This window comes from Anas platyrhynchos, chromosome 2 (genome assembly GCF_047663525.1).
Source record: "Anas platyrhynchos isolate ZD024472 breed Pekin duck chromosome 2, IASCAAS_PekinDuck_T2T, whole genome shotgun sequence".
NCBI lineage: Eukaryota > Metazoa > Chordata > Aves > Anseriformes > Anatidae > Anas > Anas platyrhynchos.
This window is the reverse complement of record NC_092588.1, coordinates 118,587,156-118,608,965: the sequence shown is the minus strand read 5'-3', so window position 1 is coordinate 118,608,965 and position 21,810 is coordinate 118,587,156. Positions and strand designations below refer to the sequence as shown.

At 39.1% G+C, this 21,810-nt stretch overlaps 2 long non-coding RNA genes across 2 annotated transcripts; one reads left to right on the top strand and one right to left on the bottom strand.

Moving 5' to 3' along the window:
- Window positions 1–574: 574 nt before the first annotated feature.
- Window positions 575–11,830, bottom strand: LOC106019982 (uncharacterized). Its single transcript, XR_001195255.5, has 2 exons — window positions 11,429–11,830; window positions 575–1,680 (listed from the first exon to the last, which is right to left on the bottom strand). It is a non-coding gene; the product is annotated as an uncharacterized lncRNA (long non-coding RNA).
- Window positions 8,690–17,266, top strand: LOC140001751 (uncharacterized). The gene is made up of 3 exons (XR_011807276.1): window positions 8,690–8,900; window positions 10,980–11,046; window positions 16,587–17,266. It is a non-coding gene; the product is annotated as an uncharacterized lncRNA (long non-coding RNA).
- The last annotated feature ends 4,544 nt before the right edge of the window (window positions 17,267–21,810 follow it).

Here is a 21,810-nt window from a genome sequence, read left to right as displayed (position 1 = left end):
TTCCTTGTGTGCATCTAACAGAGGAAAAGCCGCATGACTATTTGGCCACTGAGACTTGGCATGAAATTACCACAGCAAATATCACGTTCCTCAGGCATTGCCATTATGGAGCACTATTGCAGACTTCAGTAGAATGGATAGATATGAACAGACTTGAAAAGTCTTCACTAGTAGATTTTTCTTTTTTAACAATTTCTCAGAACCTTTCCTTACACACAATAATACACTGTATGATTTGAAATACAGTGTCTTAGTAAGAAATTCAACCCGACAACATCCTGAGTACTCTTCTCTCACCTGTTCCCCTCACTAGATCAGTAGCTTTTTGCGGTAGTAGGAATCACTTCAATTCACTGTTATTCCTGGGCATAACCCGGATAGTGACATCTGTGACTTTGCAAAACCAAGAGATGGAACAGTCAACAAATTTCATCATGCCTTCAGCAAGATGAATAGCTGAACATAACTTACCTCTCCTCATATGCTACCTTCAAACATTCAATTCCTGCTACAGTGTGAAAAGAATAATGAAAAAAATCCTCATTTCATAAAAGATTTGCTTGCTCAGTCCCACTGATTTACTTACACCTTTAATTGCGCACATGAAAATTCATTGACATAATGCTTTTTTTTTTTTCTAAGATTTATACAGGCAACGTGATTCATATTAGAAAGCAACATCCATCACAATGAACTTTAAATTCTTGTTGTTCAGTGCTGAATTTGGATTCCTTCTCATTATAAGCTATTGGAAGGAAAAGAGAAGCAAGAGAATAAATACCAAGGGCCATTTTTTCCTACGGCACTCTAACTATGTTATAGTGTGTACCTTTACATAAGAGTAAACATGTATTTACATGAACAAAATAGGTTGTTAGCTACACACTCCTCTGCAAACAAATGGAATGTGCTATTTCCTGCACAACACAAATATGCTCAAATACCCTGAATATGTTATTGCAGAATGACTCAAGATTCCCTTGAAAAGGTAAACAGAATTGAAAACCTTGTTCTGATATTCCTATTCAATTACACTTTTCCAAACACCTGCCTTAGGTATGAAAGCCAGCAAATTTGAAGTTGCAACTCTTAGTCATTTCTTAATGATCAAAGAATCACACTTTGAAAAAAAAAAATTCCCTCCGCACCACTTTTTTTTTTTTTTCTTTAAGTGTGCTTATCTCACCATCACCAAAGAGTATTGTATTACTTCCAAAAAAAAAAAAAAAAAAAAAAAGAAAAAAAAGTATTTCTGGGAGGAGAACAAGCATAAGTAATTTGAGCCCAAATGGCAATTTTGTCACAAAGTTTTATGCAGCTGAATGGAAGGTGTTACCACGAGAGTGTTTTCTCAGCCATAACTGTAACACAGTTATAATAAATGTTAAAAGTCAATCCTTCATTATCTAGCAAACATCAGAAGCAGAATAGAAACCCAGTAGGTGATTTGGATTTAAGACACTGTGACAAAGTATTTCCATCAGTCCAATTTAGTTTTCTTTTACTATCACACCATTACCTTCTGAATGCAAAACTTGAGTGTGTCTCAACAACCACTCTTTGGGAATATTTGGAAGTCCATTAGCAGACATAAGCCGTTTCTATCCGTTACAGTAAGGAGCATTAATCAGTAATCCTTATATGAAAGTATCTGATGATGGTGTACTTAGAGTCTTCCTCCTAAGAGACAGAAGGAGGAAAATGACTGTTATGTTCTTAGGAATGTGCAGAGAGCCACAAAGGTCTTTTTATAATTCATAACTACATAATGGAAGGCAGCAAATGAAGAAAACAAAGTATTTTATTTATCAAGTAGAAAGAGCATTACTTTCCAGAAAGCCATTTTAATTTCCTTCATTACCAGAGAGAACCTTATGCTTCTCTGCTTTTCATTTCCTATAGACTAGTCTGTACTATTCAGTCCATTTTTGTGAACCACTTTATACACACTAAGGACACAGCCAAATACTGTTTTTTAGACTTGATTCAGGGACAAGAAACACTTTCCTTTAGAATTTATATGGGAGAGGAAATAAGGCAGCAATTATGTCCTCATTAACAACATCTCATGTGGCACATACTGCCAGGACAATGGCCAGGATGATGAGAAGCCCCATTGCCATCAGACTTACACTCAGGTGTGGGCTTCCACTGTCCTCCTGGAAACTGAAAATATCCAGAAACTGCAGGAGAACTGCCCTGACAGCCAAACCCCTCTCCTTACAAAAGACTGCCTGTCTATCCTTGCTTATTGCTACTCCCCTATCAATCTCAAGTTTTATCCTTGGAAAAAAATCACTAAATTTTAACACTTTTGAGAAGGACTTGGTTGCATTAGAGAGAATAAAAATAGAGATAAAACTCTAAAATACCGGGGGGGGGGGGCGGGGGGAATCTTTCAAAACTGCCTAACTATTTTTTCTAATATAGACATGTTTAAACCATGGCCTGCTTAATGAGAGATGAGTAGATATACTTTTAATCTCTGCTGGTCATGACTAAGACCGTTGGGGTAAACATCAGGGAGTCTTATAGGCTACAACACTGAAACCTCAAAGTTACCTTCCTGTTTTTCAAGCAGAAGTGAAGGATTCTTTTGCTAAAATGTACAAACAACTATATGTCTGTATGGAGTGACTTAGAAGAGATGGGTAAATCTAGAAGACAAATATGTTTGATATTAGCTATACAATTATATGTGGCTGTATGCATATATGTCTTTAGTCTGTATAGTTAAAACTATTTTCTGATATCCCGAGTAAACCTTTTCAGCTACTAAGTAGCACTTTTATACAAAGCCCTTTTCAATCTGACTCACTTCAGAAATTCAGATTGATATTCTGTAGCAAAGAGTGGACACTAGGCTGAAATAAGGCACCCCTTAAGAGTTAGAGTTAGCAATCCAAAACATGATCCAATACAAAAACTAGGCAAGACACCATTTAATGACCAGCATTTGCAATACGGCAAGGACACTTAAAGCAGATTTGGATGAAACATTAACAGATTGTCTTCAAAACGATGTATGATTTGGCTATTTAACAAGTTGCCTCAACATTAACTATTTGAGAAGGTGGAATAGGAAACACAAAGTCTGAAAACCATTGAATTCTGAGCTAAAAAAAAAGTATTATTTGTGTATGAATTCCACCACAATTCCTCTATACTGAACTTCTGGGAGATCGCTATGTTAATGAAGCTTATTGTCTAAAAGCTTTTGTTGTAGGTAGTAAAAGGAAGTAAGAGTAAATGGGGCAAAAATATACGTGTAAGCAAAAATATTTTCCCTTTTTATTGAATCAAAAAGAAAAATAATAATAATAATAATAATTTCTAGTCTGCAATTTCCCTGCACCATTTCTTCATTCAGCTCTTGCTTTAGCCCCATGCAGCCTTTTCCTTCTGCAAAAGATCAGGAGATATTTTAGCTAATAGGCTATGGAAGAGACCTAAAAACTTTTAGCTGCTGGAGGTGTGGAAAGGATAAGAACAGTTAAGGGCAAGAGACCAGTATTTTCACTTCTTTTCACTGCAGTTCCACTATATATTTCCCAGCTAGACACTGGGCATCAGGGAGGTTTTGCTGTTTAAGAAAAGAGGCCTGAACTTAGAGCGTGTTTAGTCTTGTGAAACTTTCTGTCCATCTGTAAGGAGCAGCTGGGAATAGGAAGAGTTGGGAAGTACTTACTGTAGACCATTATGCCAACTCCCAGCACAGAGTCTCTTGAGAAAAGACAGGGTGTGAGCCAGACTGTTGTTCTATTACACATTGGCAACAAATCAAGACAAAGAAAAGAACAAAATAAAAAAAATATTTGAGATCCAAATCAAAGGAGATCTATTAGAGGATCGTAATTTATACTACAAAATTAATTAGTTGGTTTAATGAATGTGGCAATCAGATCTTTAAAAATTAAAACAATATAGAAAGTGACAGAACACTTTTCTAAAGCATTTCTACAAATATTTTGCACAGCATTTTCCAAAGATCTAAGGTGTGATATAGCATTTTACTAAAATCCAAAGATTCATTAACCTTTGCAACACACCTGCTGCTCAGATGTTTTCCATAACGTTTATGTTTTACATAATGGTGAAAACTGGGACTCTGAAATTAAAGCAAAATAGATCATTTTCAGGGTCACAATAGCTTCCAGCTCATCCAGATTCCAGAAATTCTGGAATCTGCATGCACAATTGCTGACTTCTTAGCAAGTGTCCCCACAACTATTCCAAGATATCAAAGCTGGAATCAGGGAAGGATCTAAAATCAACCACAGAGCCTTGAAAAATCTTCATGGAGGATAACTTAAGGACTTTCATAAACTGCAAGAGGAGAAAAGCACCTTTGTATCAGTAGCATGCAATATACATACTGCCACGCATGGAATTGGATGGCAGCTTCTTTGGTAACTGAACCCTAAAGGACTTGCTTGAGATCAGACCAGGAATTCCTCTCTTAGCCACCCAAACTAGTGGTGTAACCTTCATCCACAGTCCATCTGAAAGATAAGCACCTCCAAAAGAGGACATTTTTGCCACAGACCATTGTACCAGAGCATTTTAGACTGCTTACCTAACTTCAGGTGGCTGTAGGTAGCAAGATGGGTCTGAACCTTAGACACAGAACGTAATTTCTCATCATGCTGCTCTCATTTCTCCAAAATCTCTCAGTCTCTCTCTCTCTGCAAACAAAATCAAGGTCCAGCAAAAATCTTTCCGCAATTTCTTGCTGTTTTTCACATCTCCTTCCACTATTCAATACTAGCTATTTATCTCTTTGTTTTGTAAGTGTTTGTGTCCAGAACAGATCTTGGTTTTTAATTATATGAAGTTCTCATAGCCTAAACACATAATACATTCCAGAGCACAGCCCAGATTTAGGCATCTCTTGTTATAATGTGAAACTATCTGTGTGCTGACAGGATTCAGAGGCCAGTAAAATGAGGTCAGTTAAGTGTAGTGTCCTCTTAAGGAAAAAAACACCTGTTATAAAGACCTATCCTTGGTATTATTATTATTTATTTATTTATTTTTAGCTTAGGGACTAAAACTCAAGCAAATCCTCTACCTGTAGCTACTATTATCACAAGACCAAAAAAGTCTTAGTGGATACTCCTCTTGTTTGGAGAGACAAGAAGCTCTGTCTAGGCTCAATTTCATAAATTATAGAATTAGTCTCATGCAAATGCCTGAGAAATGTCTGCATGTATATTCCCGGGATTTGTTTTGATGCTTTTAGTGCTTTCTACCCATGTAACTTACAGAGCCAGAAGCCAAAGCTGACAGGAAAACACCTATAATATTTTCACTGTAGAGACAGGGAGATACAGAAGTCTGAAGGAATGGTTGTTGGTGAGGCCATCCAGGCCTTAAAAAATACCTGGTATCTAGGCATTTCTAAGTCTAAGAAAAGCTTTATTTTTTGTTTTATGAAAACCTGTACAGAATGTCCTGTGACTCTAGACAGCCCTATTTCTGTGCTTTCTGCTTTTAGCTTTGAGCTCCCTGGAGGCTGTAGTTAGGCTGTAACAAAGAAAGGTTTTGCCCAAGCTGTGCTCCTCTGGCCCTGCCACCACACAACAGGTAGCTTCTGCTTCATAACCGTGCTCCTGCAATGCTGTTACCCCTGCTTGGTTCTCAGCAAAACAGCTCTGCTTCCAAAGAACTGGTTTTGTGGCAAGACATCAAATGCTGGTGGGGTAACTGGGTTGACATCCTGGATGCTGGTATCCCTGACATAGAGCACTTTGTTCCCCCAACAACACAGTCAGTGTTCAAAGCACAGCCAACCCTGAAAACTCATGACAACAAATGACCATCTCTGTGCTACTCCGTTACTTTCCTCGATATAGTAACTTTATTTATTCAATTACTAGCTAACTGAGGCAATATAACAAAACCATAGCCCAGCTCAAATCAACCATCAACAGCAAGATTGATTTCAGAAAAACATCAGTAACTCAAGTGTTTCACTGTCTGTTCTACTCAGGAGTACAGAGAGACCTTTGGGTTAGTTCAGGTCATAAGAAATATTCAAGTGACTACAGCAGGGTTTGGGGAACAAATAATATGAAGAACAGCAACACATTGTCGAGACCAGATGGTAATCATTCAAGAGTTTTGAATCAATTCAAGGATGAAATAGGTGAATTGCTGGTAGACTTATGCAACCTTTCATTTAATACATTCTGGGTGCTTAGGATTGGAGGAAAACATATAAGATGTGGAGGTCCCAGTGGAGACAAAGAAACATCAGACTGATGTCTGTATTGGACAAACTTCATGGATTCATGGAGTTAGCAGATGGATTCTAAGCTCTATGTGAAGCCCCTTTGAAATGCAGAGTCCCAAACAGGCACTTGCTTTTCAGTCTGCATCCCCAGTGAATAACCCATCCATCGCACCAATCGCTTTACTTTACCACAAGTACAATTGAGAGAGATTCTAAACTTCTTTCAACACAATCTTTCAGTGCTAGAGAATGAGGGTCTCTTGTGAAAATTGATTGTATTTCTCTGAATGTCAGGCTAAAGGTGTTTATTCACTTTTTCCTCAACAAAATTTATTGGTGGTAGCCACAGTAGAGAACTGGGCAACTCAAACATGAAATTATAGGAAATGACATAATAGTAAATGGTAGAGATGAAATTGTTTTTTGTTTTTTTTTTTTTTTTTGTTTGTTTGTTTGTTTTTTTTAAATCGAGATTTTCCAGAGTTATTCAGCTTGCTGAATGTCTTGAGACTAGATAAAGAGTCTCTTCAGCACCTCAGCATTACTTTGGAAAGGAAAAGGAGTTGAGGCAAGGAGGCAAAGACAGAATGCTAAATCTGCAGAACAGCGCATCAGGAGAAACACAGAGAACAACAGCAACATGCAGCAGGGTGACTAGCAGAAACAAGCAATGATAACACGGGAAAGGACTGTGAAAGCTTAATCCATTTTCAAGGGCTTTCAATCAAGATTCTCGCCTTGATACAGAACCAGATTCCAATACTCTTACTCATGTTTAATAGTATCTGTTCTGTCAGATGCTATTTGGAAGATACTTCCCAGAAATCATTGAGGCACCTGAGATGATATGCTATTAGCATAAGTTAGAGATATGGCTCTCAACAAACTAACACAGGCCATAAATAATCTCTGTGCTGAAGCCAGTCCCTAACAGAACTGAAAACTATCCATAGATATTCATCCTTCTGAAATAAAACTGGTGTTTTGTTTTGTTTGTTTTAAATTTATTTATTTTTAAATACCAATTTTTATTTATTCAAAGAGCTTACAGTCTTCCAAATTCAGAATAATGTAGATAATTCTTTAAAGGTAACTTGAGTTAAAGTCAATGGGGGGGGGGGGGGGGCGGGGATCAGATGAAGTGAATCTGATGAAACTACAAAATTTCTTTGGCTTTAATCACAAGCAAAATTTTGCTCAGGCAATCCTGCTCCCAATCTGCAGTCAACTCTACCTTGCATGCAGTGTTTCTAGCATACTAGCAGTGGTGTCCTGAGGCTTCTGAGCACAAACCTCTCAGCTCTTGAATTTTGATCCTTTTCTTCTATAGACATCTGTAATGTCTTTCTTAGGAAAACATCCTAATAACATTATGGCAAATTCAGTGGTGATAGGACTGAGATTCCTGGAAAATGTAATATATTTCCAAGATCTCTGATAAATGTTAAGCAGTAAATAAAAATTCAGCATCTAAAATAGTTTTAGTTTTCTGTCCTGCCTCTCTCACAGAATTTGCCAACTTAATAGTAGCAGACTTGTTCATGAAACTACTCCTGAACCACTACAGTTTTCAGCCCAGCTAATGTAAAACTGAACTAATTTTACTTACTATCTCCCTTCCTTTGTCAGTCTTCCATTTTTCCTAATATTATACCATCTTGAATTCTGCCAAAGGAATGCTTACAGATGGAAATGTTGCCATATGATTGAATGCTGGCTGTAGCTTTTGAAGGTGAGGTTAGGAGTATGAGTAAGGTATGAGTGTAGAAAATGCCAAAGGAAACATGAATGCCAAAGGATACTTTTCACTGATCTCAGGGTTTATCCTTACCTCATTGTGAGAGGCTTTGATACTGATACCTCTGTTTGCCTTTGGCTTTAACGTTTGCTTTTCTAAGTCCTCAGAAATGGTTCTAATTCATGATACACAAAATGTGAGACAAAGCACAGGCTGCTGCTGAAACAGGCTACCATGTGGAGGAGCAGCTAATACACCAGAGGGTTTTGCTGCCATCCAGAGGGACTTAGACAAGCTGGAGATGTTGGCTGTCAGGAACCTCAAGAAGATCAGCACAGGAAAATGCGAAGTCCTGCCCCTGGGGAGAAACAACACCAGGTACCAGTACATACTGGGAGCCACCAGTTGGAAAGCAACCTGGCAGAAAAGGTCTTAGGAGCCCTGGTGAACATCAAGTTGAACATGATTCAGCAATGTGCCCTTGCTGATAAGAAGGCTGACAGAAGGTTCTCTGAATCTGGGATACTCAGGTGTCCAGGAAAAGAAGAAAAGCGCTTAATAACAACTTCATAAACTACATTACCACTGTGATTTTTAAGTGAATCTGATGCAGATCTTGCTATTAACCTCTAAACTTCAGGGTCTATTATCCTTTACACAACAGTCTCTTCAGTATATTAATCACTAGCATTTCTATTTTATATTAACAGGTCCAGTGAAAGGGCACATGAAGTGCTCAGCATATCCTGTTTGAAGACTTTCAGCACTGACATCATTGAGGATGCACTGAATAACTGAGGAATTTAGACCCTGTTCAGGCTTAAGCCATCTGTGCAAGAACAATACTAATTTTTACTCACAATGGCAACCATGAAAAGAAAAACCTTCCCATATGCTGTTTAATATGGATGGCAATCTCTGCCCCAGGTAAATCTGAGCTGTTAGAGCAAACTGTGTGTTTCTGATTAACAGCTCATTTTTCTCTCTTAATTACAACCATGCACTTTCTGGAAAATCACTTCAGAGACCATTTGAGGAAAGAGAGAGGAAAGACAGAAAGTCATCACTGGTTACCCATTTCCATAGTGTTTCTTCCGTTTTCCTACTATTGGAGTTGTGGATATTTGAGGCATTGCTTGCAAAAATAATGTTACAGTAATACAGCTGACTAATGGCTAAAGCTCTAAAAGCACCTACATTTGTTGTAGCTGGGGAAGGTAGTACTTCTAGGAAAGTAAATATCCTGCAACAGTTTCTGAATGGGAAGAAAGGGCAGAGCTTCTTAGAAAATCTATTGTGATTTTTTTTCTTATTCAAAAGAGAGACAAAAGAAGCAGGCAGTATGGATGAAAAGATAGATGGAGATCTGTCAGTTGATCCATGAGATTGTCTTTAAAACCTGCCCAGATGTCACTGGACTCTTCTGTTACAATCCCACTTCTTAAACAGCCTCTTTGTCCCCAGGTTGTGCTAGGATGAGAGAGCATGGGTTCTGCCCACTTTTCATGCTCTCAGTAAGATCTTCTCAAAAAGGCATGCACAAGCCCTGCTTGGAGATGTGGGGGGAGTGCCACTCACCAGAATGCAGCTACAACAAAGGGACTGATCCTGTCACTTCTCAGCCTCAAAGTCCCTCTCTAGCTTCAGGTGGGAGTACTGCAGGAAAGCTGGAAGGAGAGGGAAGTTTCCCTTGAGAAAAAGGCTTGGTGTTCAAACAGAATTAATGCTAACACATTCCTCATCACAAACAGTTCTCAGAAAATGTGATGTAGTATTTTAGAGAAAGGGAGGAAAGATCTTATGGATTTAATTCAGAGGAATATTCCAATATATATAATATGCATCTGACTGTGCATTATAAAGCCACTGATGCTAGTCTCTTTACAGTCTCTACACACAAAGTCTGTATTATCCCTATCTCTGTATCATTGTTTGAACCATTTCACACATATTGTTAAAAGTGAAAATGAGGTGACCAAAAAACAACAACACAATTAAACATAACAGAGCTTATAACATAACAATCCAAACATACAGGATGTCTTTTTTTCTCAAGTTTTGGGTTGCAGTCTGGTGAATAATCGGAGAGGAAAAGGACAAGGGGAAGAGGGAAAAAGATAGGAAGCTAGCTCCTACCCAACTGCTTGGTTTTCTTTATAGTCATGCTTAAATTTGAAATCTCTCCTAGATGGACTGGAGCCTAAGTAATGTTTAAAGAGAGAGCTGCATAGATTGCACATAGGCCCTATAGAGAGGTTCTTTGCACAGGACCTGGAAAGGTTGACATTATCAACAATGTGGTGAAGGTTTGTCAGGACAGCTCTTTCAGTGGAAGGCAGACAGGCATCACTGCAACCCTCTTAAATACCTAGAAACTGGGTTAGGATGATTTGTTGAGTGAGCAGGCCATGCCAAATAGCAAAACTAGAAACAGCACAGAGACAAGGGCAGACCAGGAGCTACACACTGACAGTGCAAGAGCATCAGGAGGTAATAATCCTCATAGAAGGTGCAAGAGAATCTACCCAAGTGACTCCTCTCATCTCTGTGAGGACTGACAAAGAGAAGTAAAAGCATTAATAGTTCTTATAACCCTGAAAATAGGTAAACTGAGCAGAAGTGTGTAGGAAAGGATAGCTTCTGGGTTGTCATTTAGCTTCTTGGTCATTTACTCCCATCCTCTCCCAACTTTCTCATATTCTGTCCCTCTGCTGCTACCATCCCTTAGCTGCTTTGCTACTGAGTACTCAGTAAGCACTGTATTCAGTAACCTAAACTCACTGATCAAATCATACAGAGTAAAATTCAAACAATGCCTCACAGGAGTCTCATGCAGCAACTCTCTAAATGACCCTTACGTCACTTACTCCCTCAGTTCCAGTCCTTGGTGGGCCTGAACACCAAAGAGGACAGTGTCATGGGTACTCTGGAACACTTTAAGATAGCAGTTCAGAATCTCATAATTTTACCACCAGGGAGGGAAATACATTCATTTCTGTTTTACAGACGGACCCGTGAGATCACAGAAGTAAGATGAAAATCAATAATTTGATTTGACTCTTCCAAATCCCAGGTCAGTACACTACTTTGGTCTTTCTTGCTTTGATTTCAGATGCTTTAGATCAAACCTGTTACCTACCTTCTGTCTTACCCTGAGCCTCAGTTCCTTTAGCAGTCAAACAATGGTACCCAACACACATGAACTGTGCCTTGAAGTTGCACATATTTGTTGCTTTGTGAGAGGACCCAAGCTGGCTGGGATTTTGGGATGGATTTGTCAGTACTTTCCTCAGAATAAAGTTACCTTAAGCACCAAAATGGGTTCATTTTCAACTCCATGTTCTAACGGAACAAAGTTACTTTTCAAACAGAGAACATTCAGACAGGTCTACTGGATGAGGTATATCAAAAGAAAATACACCGAAAACAAATGTCTCCTGTTCCCTGTCACTTACTGCATTCCTGCAGAGCAGACCTTTTCTTCCAGTCCAGCAACTGTCAGCAGCTTCCCAGGTTGCCACAGGTTTATCAGCCCTCTCTGGACCAGTGCCTTGAAACTCAGAGAAGTGTTTTTTTCATCACATGGCATATATGCTCTTTGCTTTTACAGCATTCCTCCCTCTCCTTCAAAAGACAGCTTTCCTTGGCCATCTCCATCCAACAGTTTTCCTCAGGCAGAGCCCAGGAGAAGCACTCAGGAGAAGCATAATCCCCTCCTCTTCTCCTCCCTTTTTTCCTCCCCGGTGGAGCAGTCAGGCAAGTAGTTACAGCTTTTTAACAAGCTGTGGTGGGCTGTTGTAATAACCAGTACCTTCACAGGTGTTGGTGGTGAAGTGCCTGAGTGGGCCCTGTTCCCTTTCACAGCTTCAGGAAGCCTGCTTTTCACTCAGACATCACTATTTCTATGCATGCCAGTTCAAGGCCCCATTCAACTCATCTTTTGACACAGCAGTCCTGAGGCTCCATACTTTAGACAGGTACCTGGGCCCTTTGCTAAACTACTGTTGGGCCCCTTTGACAGGCCTCAGAAATTACACCCCAAAAGCTGTTTTTTCGGCAAGAGACAGCAAGACTGGGTAGGGTCCAGACCAAGCAACACTTTCTATTTAAAGGCTGAGCAGGCTAAATGCACATGCTTCATGGCAGTGAAGGGACTTGTGAGGGTACATACAACAGGAGTAGGCCACACAACATTTCTCCACATGTGCACTCCTAAGGCCTTGCGTAGATCTTCTGACATCCTGTCCAAATATCTGTAACTGACAATCTCTTAGCTTATCTCCATGGTTTTATCTGAGGTGTTGTCTCCCTAATCAACCTTTTCCCCTTTCCCACTTTCTGTCTGTTATCACCTCTGAGGCAGCTATGATAGTGTAGCTTTTTTTTTTTTCCTTTTTTTTTTTTTCTTTCTATATAGATACTGATCCTCATCTCTACAACTGAGGGAACTATGATGGAGTTTCAATGTAATCATATCTCTCTTTGCCATTTCTAAATGAATAGCTGAAACTAAAGCCAAGGCTGGCAGCCTGCCACCCCATCAGCTGCTTTTGGCTAAAGTGGAAGGCTGGGATAGCATTTAAACCTGAAGGGACCCATCCTGACTGAGCCATAGTTGTACTGTCTTGTGAGACATGGGTTTTGGTGGACAGCATGGCCAAAGCATCCATTTCTTGTGCTGATGCTGAACAGTTTACTTTTAGAGATTCTTTGTGCTGATCACAGAAGAGCATTAGACTGTAAGTCAGAAGTCAGGTCATATACGAGGTTGTGTGTATGCAGCATAACTGTTTGTGCTTATGAGTATTTTGAGTGCTGTTTGATTTCTTCAAAATGGTTTTCACAACCTTCCTTTTTAATACCTCAACAGATAAAAGCCTATGCAACGTATATGAAGAAGAAATGCAATAAGAGGCATATATTTCACTTTTTTTTTTTTTTTTCTGAATCCATTCCTCCTCTCTTGCAAGACAAAAGAAAATAAAAGTATAATTAAAAAAAATAATAATAAAACAAAATGGCACATGGCAGTTTTTATGGTAATTATTGCAGATAACCCACTGTGCTTTAAAAGCTCTCCACAAATATCTCTCCATTCCTCCCTTATATACAAAGAATGCTGGCGCCAGCACTAATAAACTGGTCTGCAGTCAAAGGGAATGCATGTTCAGACTAGTCCAAGAGTGTAAAATTACATTGGGTTTTGGGTCCAGCTCCATGAGGTAGCTCCAAAACAGCTGGAAAATATCCACATTTTCACTGGAAGTTTTGGCATCCCCTTATAGTATTTCTTTAAGCCTGACCTGATGTTTCTCAGGAAACATGAGCATGTATGAGAGTACAGATGTGCTGTAGCTTTAGACCTTCCCAAGAATTTATCTTCTCTAGAAAAGTGATCACTCTGTAAGATTAAAAAAATATATATATATTGACTTTTGAAGTCATAGAAAAAGGGATAATCCTTGAGAATATTCAATATTCACCTAATTCTTCTTTCCTGGCTCTGACCTCTCCAGAATTGAAGAACTAATGCTTTGTAGCTTTGAGCTGAAGATCTCTGAAATCAAGACCAAGATTTTATCAGTTATCTCAACTTTAAAATCTCATTCACCACATTTTCCTGATATTTTGGCTGAATGGAACTGGGGTGACAAGTTCCAGAATCCCCAGTGATTTTAGATGTCACATATTTTGGATGCATGGTCTGGTATAAAAGAATTAGAGGTGGGAATTACTGTGTTCCATGGCTTAACATTGTTCTGGGATCATGAAAGGGTGTGTGTGGTATACCCTAGTAACATCTTCGTCCCCAGGTAATTTTGTGTTTTTCATTGTACATTCTCCCCAGACATGTAGATGTTCAATGCTGCTAACTACTCCAGAAACCACAGTGTTACTTTGTGTTACCTCATTACCTGTTAGTAGCATCCTTCAGCAATCTCTGGACCTTTTTCAGGCAAGAACTGTCTCTCTTCTAAAGCACTTTTCTTATGAAGCAAACAAAACAACAAGTTTGCTTTTGGTCTAGATCCAGGTCACCTCTATGCAAAAGGCTAAAGTCTGAACAGCAGTAAGATAAAAATGAAGTCTTTGTCTATTATAGGAAAGAATTCAAAGTTGTCATTTCAGCAAAATGAGGTCTGAGAGAGTGTCCTGCAAATAGAGAAATAAATGCAATTTCTGTACTGCTTGCCCCAGAATAATACTCTGAATGCCAGATGAGCTGTGTACATACATGCATACTTGTTCTACTTCTGTGTTAACATTTAAAGAGGCATTTGGACATGCAGTAGGGCCTTGGAACTATAACAGATTAACTAGTCATAGTATATTCAATTTCAACAGTTTATCAGATCACTTTGTCTCACAAATTTCACTGTAAGTGATTGCGGGCATGGTTAAAGGAAAAAAAAAATCTTAGTCATACAAAATGAGAAGTTAACCCTGTAAAATTATATTTAAAGCAGCTGACTCATCTTTAGCTATTGCAGCAATACAAACAAAACATCATTCTGTCATTTAATGAGTGCTAAATCATCAAATGCACATAAACCAGTAAAGTGGGAACAAATGTGAATCGATGCAATTGTTCCTGGATTTAAAAAGGTAGAAAAAACAGAGACCTGGACAAGTCTGACTTATACAGAAGCCAATGCTTGGGCACAAGCTGGATCAGTGGATCCTAACGTGTGTTAGTATATTTAGAGGTCTCTGGTGTGTATATTTGGCTACGTTAATTTTTTTGCCATTTCTTTCCTCATGAGGATTTTCAGAGCCTTCAGATTTCTACTTTCTGCATATCACTTATCTTTTTGAAAGAATTCCTGCTCTTTTTCATGTTCCATTTTAAATCAAGTCCCACCTACAGCACATTTTGATATTTCTGAGCTGTCACTTCTACCTATGATTCATTTTTGCATGTTTTGTCATTCCTAATTTTGCAGTTTCTAGAAGTGGCTGAGGAAGATGGCAGGTGATAGAAAGATCTACAGGAGAGAAGGAAGAAAACATCTTGCATTTCTCAGTGAGCTAAATTGCAGGCTGTGACATTTTCAACAGTCCATATGGAGGTGATCAAACTGCCTCCAAAGGACAGCAAATGCTTCCCCACAGAGATTGGAATATGCATATATAAGACACTTCAATCACTTTTCTTCTATTGCCTGGCATTTCTGCTTAGTTTGTGTTTTCTTTGACTTGAGGATTTTTTAGTCCTTCAAGGCATAGCAGGAAAGTTGAATCACTGGGCTGATGGGAGTAGTATATTTCCCATGCTGAAATGGCCTAAATTACAGTAGAACTCTGCAGAATATATATATTTAATAAAGCTTTAAATAAAGATCAGTTCATAGAAACAGATCGATCTCATGGATTAATTTCTCCTTAGCTAGAAAAACTAACCAAGTAATTTCCAAAAATCATTTCCGAGTTATAATTTCTGAGTTGAAATCAGATAAGAAAACTCAATTCTCCAAGATCCAGAGAACTAGAACATGAAAACAGTATGCTTCAAGGCATTGTGACTCATCTTGAAATCTTGCAATAACTCTACTGTATTGCGACAACATTAAAATGTTGTATATGCATTAATGCATAATGATCCGTTATGCATTGGGTCCATCATCTTTCCCATTTTTTGTTTGTTTCTTCAAGCTGAGTAAGTTTCTTTAACCAATATCTTTAAGATACTGGTTTCAAACCAATATCTTATCTGCTTGCATTGTCATACTGAAATGTACACTATTTCCCTTCTTTTGTCTCCAGTCTGATTGGACACTATGAGGAGCCAGTCAAGCCAGATACTTGTTCAAATTCATGAATCTCAACTCATTAACTAATCTCACAGTAATCTCATTTTGATTTTTAGATGCAAGTTCTAATGTTAATCGTGTAAAGTTCATATTGCTTTTTTCACTGTCAGTTATTATATACCTCCTTTTTTGACACATCTTGGAATTGTTTCTATATGTAGTGTAGGCAGGGGTGTCATTAGCAATTTGACATATGTACACATGCTACTTTTCTGCATCCTGGTCTGTACTATCCTAGCATAATTAATCAGATTTTGTTTCTGTAAGAAACACTGTAAGAAACATGTAAGGACTGCTAGCATCCTGAATGCACTAGTCAACGCCAGTTTATTTTTAGGACTATTCCAATTGAAGTAAATGGAAATAATTTCTTAACATTTCTGAAAGTCATTCTGCTCATTTCTTTCCTAGCATAAAACCTTAGAAGCAGGAGCAGTTAAGAGATAAGAACACCATGACAGAAGGGCTTATATCTGCATGTACTTTCCCACTTAGTCCAAATCTCTGGAGAAACAGCACTACCTCCAATGATGTGACACTTGGGGCAGTTCCACTTTGAAAAAAATACTGCCTTGAGGTCCTTGAGACAGATCCACCTCCAAGACTAGAAAAGGAAGAGAAAGCTCGTAGCTGTGCTGCTCCTATCCTACAGAGACCTGTTCAGAGATGTGGTTTATTAGCCCAAGTGCCATGCAGTACTGATATGATTGTATCACGTTTCCAACACCTAAATTTTCTGCACAGTGCTCCTCTGCGTGGATGTGGTGTTTCTAGGGTTTACTGTGTGTGTTTTTTCTTTCAGACACTTCCCCTGGAAAGCAGTTCTTCAGACATGTAGAAACAAGAGACAGCAGCTGAACTGGCAATGTAGGCAAGCTATTCATGTGTTAGAAACCAGACTCCTACCCATGGTCAAATGCTAGTGTTTCATCCAGACCAGGCTGCCGCTCAGATCTCGAATGAGTAAAGCAGAAATAAATACTTCTCAGTCATTAAACATTTAAAAATTGAGCTTTTGAAAGCCAATGTGAGTGCTGTTTTTGAGGTGAATTATTCAGCTGGAGACCTGCTACAAAACTGAAGTAGGTGAGCTATTTTTTCTGCACATTAGCACACTGTAATAAAATGAACTTTTTATTTCCTAAGAATTGCACAAAAGAATTCAAAACCCATTAAGGTAAAGGCCTACCTTCTACAGTGGCAGATGATTGTCAAAGACATCTGGGTCCCAAGGACTGAAATGGAATGAGATAAATATTCATTTCAAATGGAAATAATGTGCCTAGGAAAAACATGCAGTAGAACTTTATACAAAGCTCAGCGTATCACTAGAGAAATAACGTGGTCCTTAAAGGATCACAGATTTCTGTATAGAAATAAGGACCTTGAAACAGAAAGTTGGGTCAAAGCTCTTTTCTGCTAGCATATAAAAGATGTATCCATAAAGAAATTAAAGGGTGGTGATTTTAGGTGTAAGATTAAAGGCGGAACACTTCGTATTACTGAATGCTGCGGTGCCTAAGATTACAATACAGGTTGCATCATTTTCAGTGAGTTCATAATAGTACCTTTTAACAATAACATTCTTTCTTTTTCTGTAAATACCACTCATTGAGTAAAACTAGATCAAACATGTTCACTTCTGTCGTTGTGGCTGTTTTTCATGGCTGGGCTTTCATTTCGTTCTTAATGTCTTGGCCAGGAATCATCAAACCTGTCTAAACTACCAGAAATACCTCTCATGCCAAATAAGACCAGCAAAGTAAAATACAGAGAATGAACATGGACTGTAGGTTCAGGACCAAATTTGCATTGGCTTGGTTCAGAGACCTGTCCTTTGTCATCAGGACTCTGTTCATATACTTCGTTTAAGTTGTTCATTTTCTCACAGAGCATCAATTACTATGGATTATTCTCATTATATTGAGGTTACTTTACAGGAAAACGTCATTCTATTCTATTGAAGAAATATAGAAATTGTTTCTGGGAAGAAAAAAAAAAGTCTGGTTTGTCTTGTCTTCCAGAGACTGTATCAACAGACACGTACATGATTCAGAAACACTGTTTGAAAAGAAACACAGCAAAATCCAAACCCAAGGTTTTGATGTGGAGGATCTTGACAACAGAATAATGATACAGATTAAAAAGCTTTTTGGCTTTTCCTTGTCAGTGAAATGCTAATCTAGGGCATGAAGCACCTGCCAGAAATCTCTGGAGAACTACCTATGTAAAGATGATATTTGAAACACAGTTTTTCTAGCAGTCATTCTATCTTTGTCAGTAACATAGCCTTTTCTCTTTATTTCCACTTTACTTTTCCATCTGCCTGTCTCACAGGTTCCTTTGCTCTTCCACTCCTTTCTTCTCATCTGCCCTGTACCAGCAACTCTTTAAATAACCACAGCTGTTATTGCTGTTATTTGGTGACTTTTAGCAGAGAAAGATGAGCATAATTGGCAATATATTTCCCAGTAAATTCATTAGGCAAGGGGAATACATTTTTTCTATTACATCAGCCCTTACACACAGGACCATCATTTCATTTTCCATTTTAAATTTAAATCTACTTCAAAACTTTCCATATCATATTACATTAGACCCTGTCGTTCTCTGCTACTTATAAATGGCAGGAGGAAATTGTGAGTAGCAGGCTAATGGCCTAATTTATAGATGTGCCAGGGCAGCTGAAAATCAGGTTTCTTCCATAACCATTATATGGGAGTACTTTCTATTTTTATATCAAATCCTTAGGCAACTTTCTGGAACTTCAGCTATACGACTCCTCCAGCTGCTGCAGTGGCAAAGACTGCCAACTCTTCCAAAAGCCACTGCCTAGGACATTGTTAACCACTTTCCAAAGTTCTCGTTTAGCACTTGGAGATTTTTTATTTTTTTTTCTTCTCAGCTTCCTCTCAGCAAGTGCTTATTCTTCTTACTTGCTTAGTAGGGATGTTCTGGGGAGGTGAAGAACACATCTGTTCCCTCCTTCAAGACATTGGGTACAGAAAAACTGCAAACTGCTATTATCTGACAGCAATAATGGCTTCCTCCTAAAATGGCCCAGTGCACAAGAGTAAGGAATAATCTAATTCTCTTTGTACTTTATCAGCCACTGAAGACATTAAGTCAGTAAGGGAAGGCATTAGAGAAGGCAGAACTAAGCACTCTTGCCTGTCCTAGGAGGCTAAAATTGACATTGCTCTGACTCATCTCTGCTGCTAGCTCTGCTCTGTTATACGGCATTACCTCCACATTCACCCACATTAAGTAGAGAAAAGAAGTCGCCTGGTGTTGCCCTGCACTGGCACGCCACTGCTAGAGCAGCATGGTGCTTGTTATGTGGTGATATAACACAGAGCTTCACATTTCTCAGAGAAATGATCTAGATCTCAGGGACAGGTACTCTCCATTGAATGCTGGGAAGCTTTCCTGCCTATGTGCCCCTCCCTGGACAGTACTTCTCCCAGCCATGTTGTTTTCCATGCCAGCACTGGATTTGTTCTCACATCACCCAGCAAGCACTATGCTACATCAGAGATGGCCTACAACAAAAAGCCCAGGTGGGCCAAGTACATAACCACCTAAATCTGTCCGCTGGTGGGAACTTAGAGGGGACTGCGCCAGGGAAGCTTTGTGTTCCCACCATGCCAAAGGAACAACACAAAGGACAGCAACTGTGGAACAAGATGTATCCAAAGATTTCAAGAAGAAATGAGAGCTTTGGAAGTACATAACACTTTGTCTTCAGTTATTAAGAAAGGCACTTTTTTTTTTTTTTTTTTAGTTTTCAAAAGCAAGGTGAGTGAACGTCTCTCAGCTGTTGGAAGGTGGAGATGGTCTTCATGTCTACTTCAGAGTTGTCTCTGCTCTGACTAATGGGTGTCTCTAGTCCTGCACAAACTCACCACTGAGACTGGCTGACAAAGCAGCTAAGAAAACTTTCCCTGAGACTGATAATAGGCCAGTAGTCAAAAAGCACAGCACATTTTGGGAGTATAACATTATTCAAACAGAAGGACTAGAAATACCATTTTGTATAATTTCCAAGGAGCAAAATACCTGCAAAGACTTGTTGAAGAATAGTAGAGACCAAGGATGAGTTATTTGGAGATAAACCTTAGTCCATGTGATCTTTGAAAACTCTCCTTACTCACAAAAATTCCTTTTCACCTCTGCCTGCCGTAGCCAGAGGTCTCCTTCCCAGTTCCACTGCAAGCCTTCTGTCCTTTCTGATCATGCAATAACCCTCTAGCTCTCTGCTACAGCTGTTCAAACAAGCTCTACAGTACAACAAAGTTTGTGTGCATCTTCCTATTGAGTCTGTTTCTTCTTCCTTCCTGATCTATAGTCTCTGTCTGCCTTGGGAAATGAAACCCAGCAGTACAGGCAATTTTTCATCCTGCTTCCATCTGCTTCTGAATACATGTGCTGCAAGTTAAGGAGCTATGAATGATGGAATATATGTAATTTTAGATTAATGACAGCTGGTTAAAGAGTGATGGGTTAGAAAGGAGAGAACAGAAGTGTTTGGGTGGGGTATGTAGAAGGCTTCAGAGTTTGTACCTGAAGGACTACATAGAATCATAGAATCATAGAATATCCTGAGTTGGAAGGGACCCTTAAGGATCATCAAGTCCAACTCTTGACACCGCACAGGTCTACCCAAAAGTTCAGACCATGTGACTAAGTGCACAGTCCAATCTCTTGTTAAATTCAGACAGGCTCGGTGCAGTGACCACTTCCCTGGGGAGCCTGTTCCAGTGTGCAACCACCCTCTCTGTGAAGAACCCCCTCCTGATGTCAAGCCTAAATTTCCCCTGCCTCAGCTTAACCCCGTTCCCACGGGTCCTGTCACTGGTGTTAATGGAGAAAAGGTCTCCTGCCTCTCGACACCCCCTTACGAGGAAGTTGTAGACTGTGATGAGGTCTCCCCTCAGCCTCCTCTTCTCCAGGCTGAACAGGCCCAGTGCCCTCAGCCGTTCCTCGTACGTCTTCCCCTACATAGTAGAAGAGAAAGAACTTGAGGGCTAATGGATGTTTTAAAGGCTGTGAGAAGGATCAAGAGACCTTTGGAAGTCTGTAAGAAGGCAACATCATTTCTCTTAACCACATTGATCTCTTTGTACTAAAGTTTAGTTGAGACCATTAATGGGCAGAATAGCTCTGATCAGGTTCATGCTCCTCTGACTGGGACACTGTCTCAGATCATGGCTATATCATATTCTGACCTGAAACACTGCCTCAGAAAACACTACAAGTATGTTTTTCTGGTAGGATACCTGCCATTTATTTGGATTTAGAATATTTTATGAGGATTCATTAAGTTGTCCATTCAAGTGGAAAAGATCACTAGAATACTATTACTAGTCATGACCCCATAAGCACCTTTGTTCACAGACTAGACAAATTACCTTTAGACGCATTGGCATCCCTCCAGTTATGATCTTTCTTGATTTATTCCTGGCTTTCGACTTTGAAACATTAATTGGGAACCAATCAAACAGAGTCTAAAAGAAGCAGAAAACAACAACAAAAACATATTATGACTTTCTGGTTACTCATTATTTTTAGTGAAATGGAGACTGGTATTTATGTAGGAGTTTTTCCACATTATTTCCCATAATCAGTGGGTTTTGATGCCTGACCATTCAATGACAACATCACCACAAGCAAAAATGAGGTTCTATTCAAGACAAACAGTACTGCAGGCAAAAATACAGAAAGCATGCCTAATAGTATTTATTATAATGAAGACTCCAAACTTTAAATTCACAATAATTATAATTAATATTTGGCATGTGACACTAAATGATAGAGATGCCCGTACTTAGGGACACAAGGAATGACAGCAGGAAGAAAGGACGATACATGTCACTGCTATCACACCCTGTTCCTGCTGCTGGCACTTTCTCCAGCTACTGTGTTCTGGCAATAGTTTTCACAACCTAAATACAACTCTAATTGCATTATGAGATTTTAAAATATACTCCCTGCCTCCTCCCTTCCCTCCTTCCACCCCCCCCTCC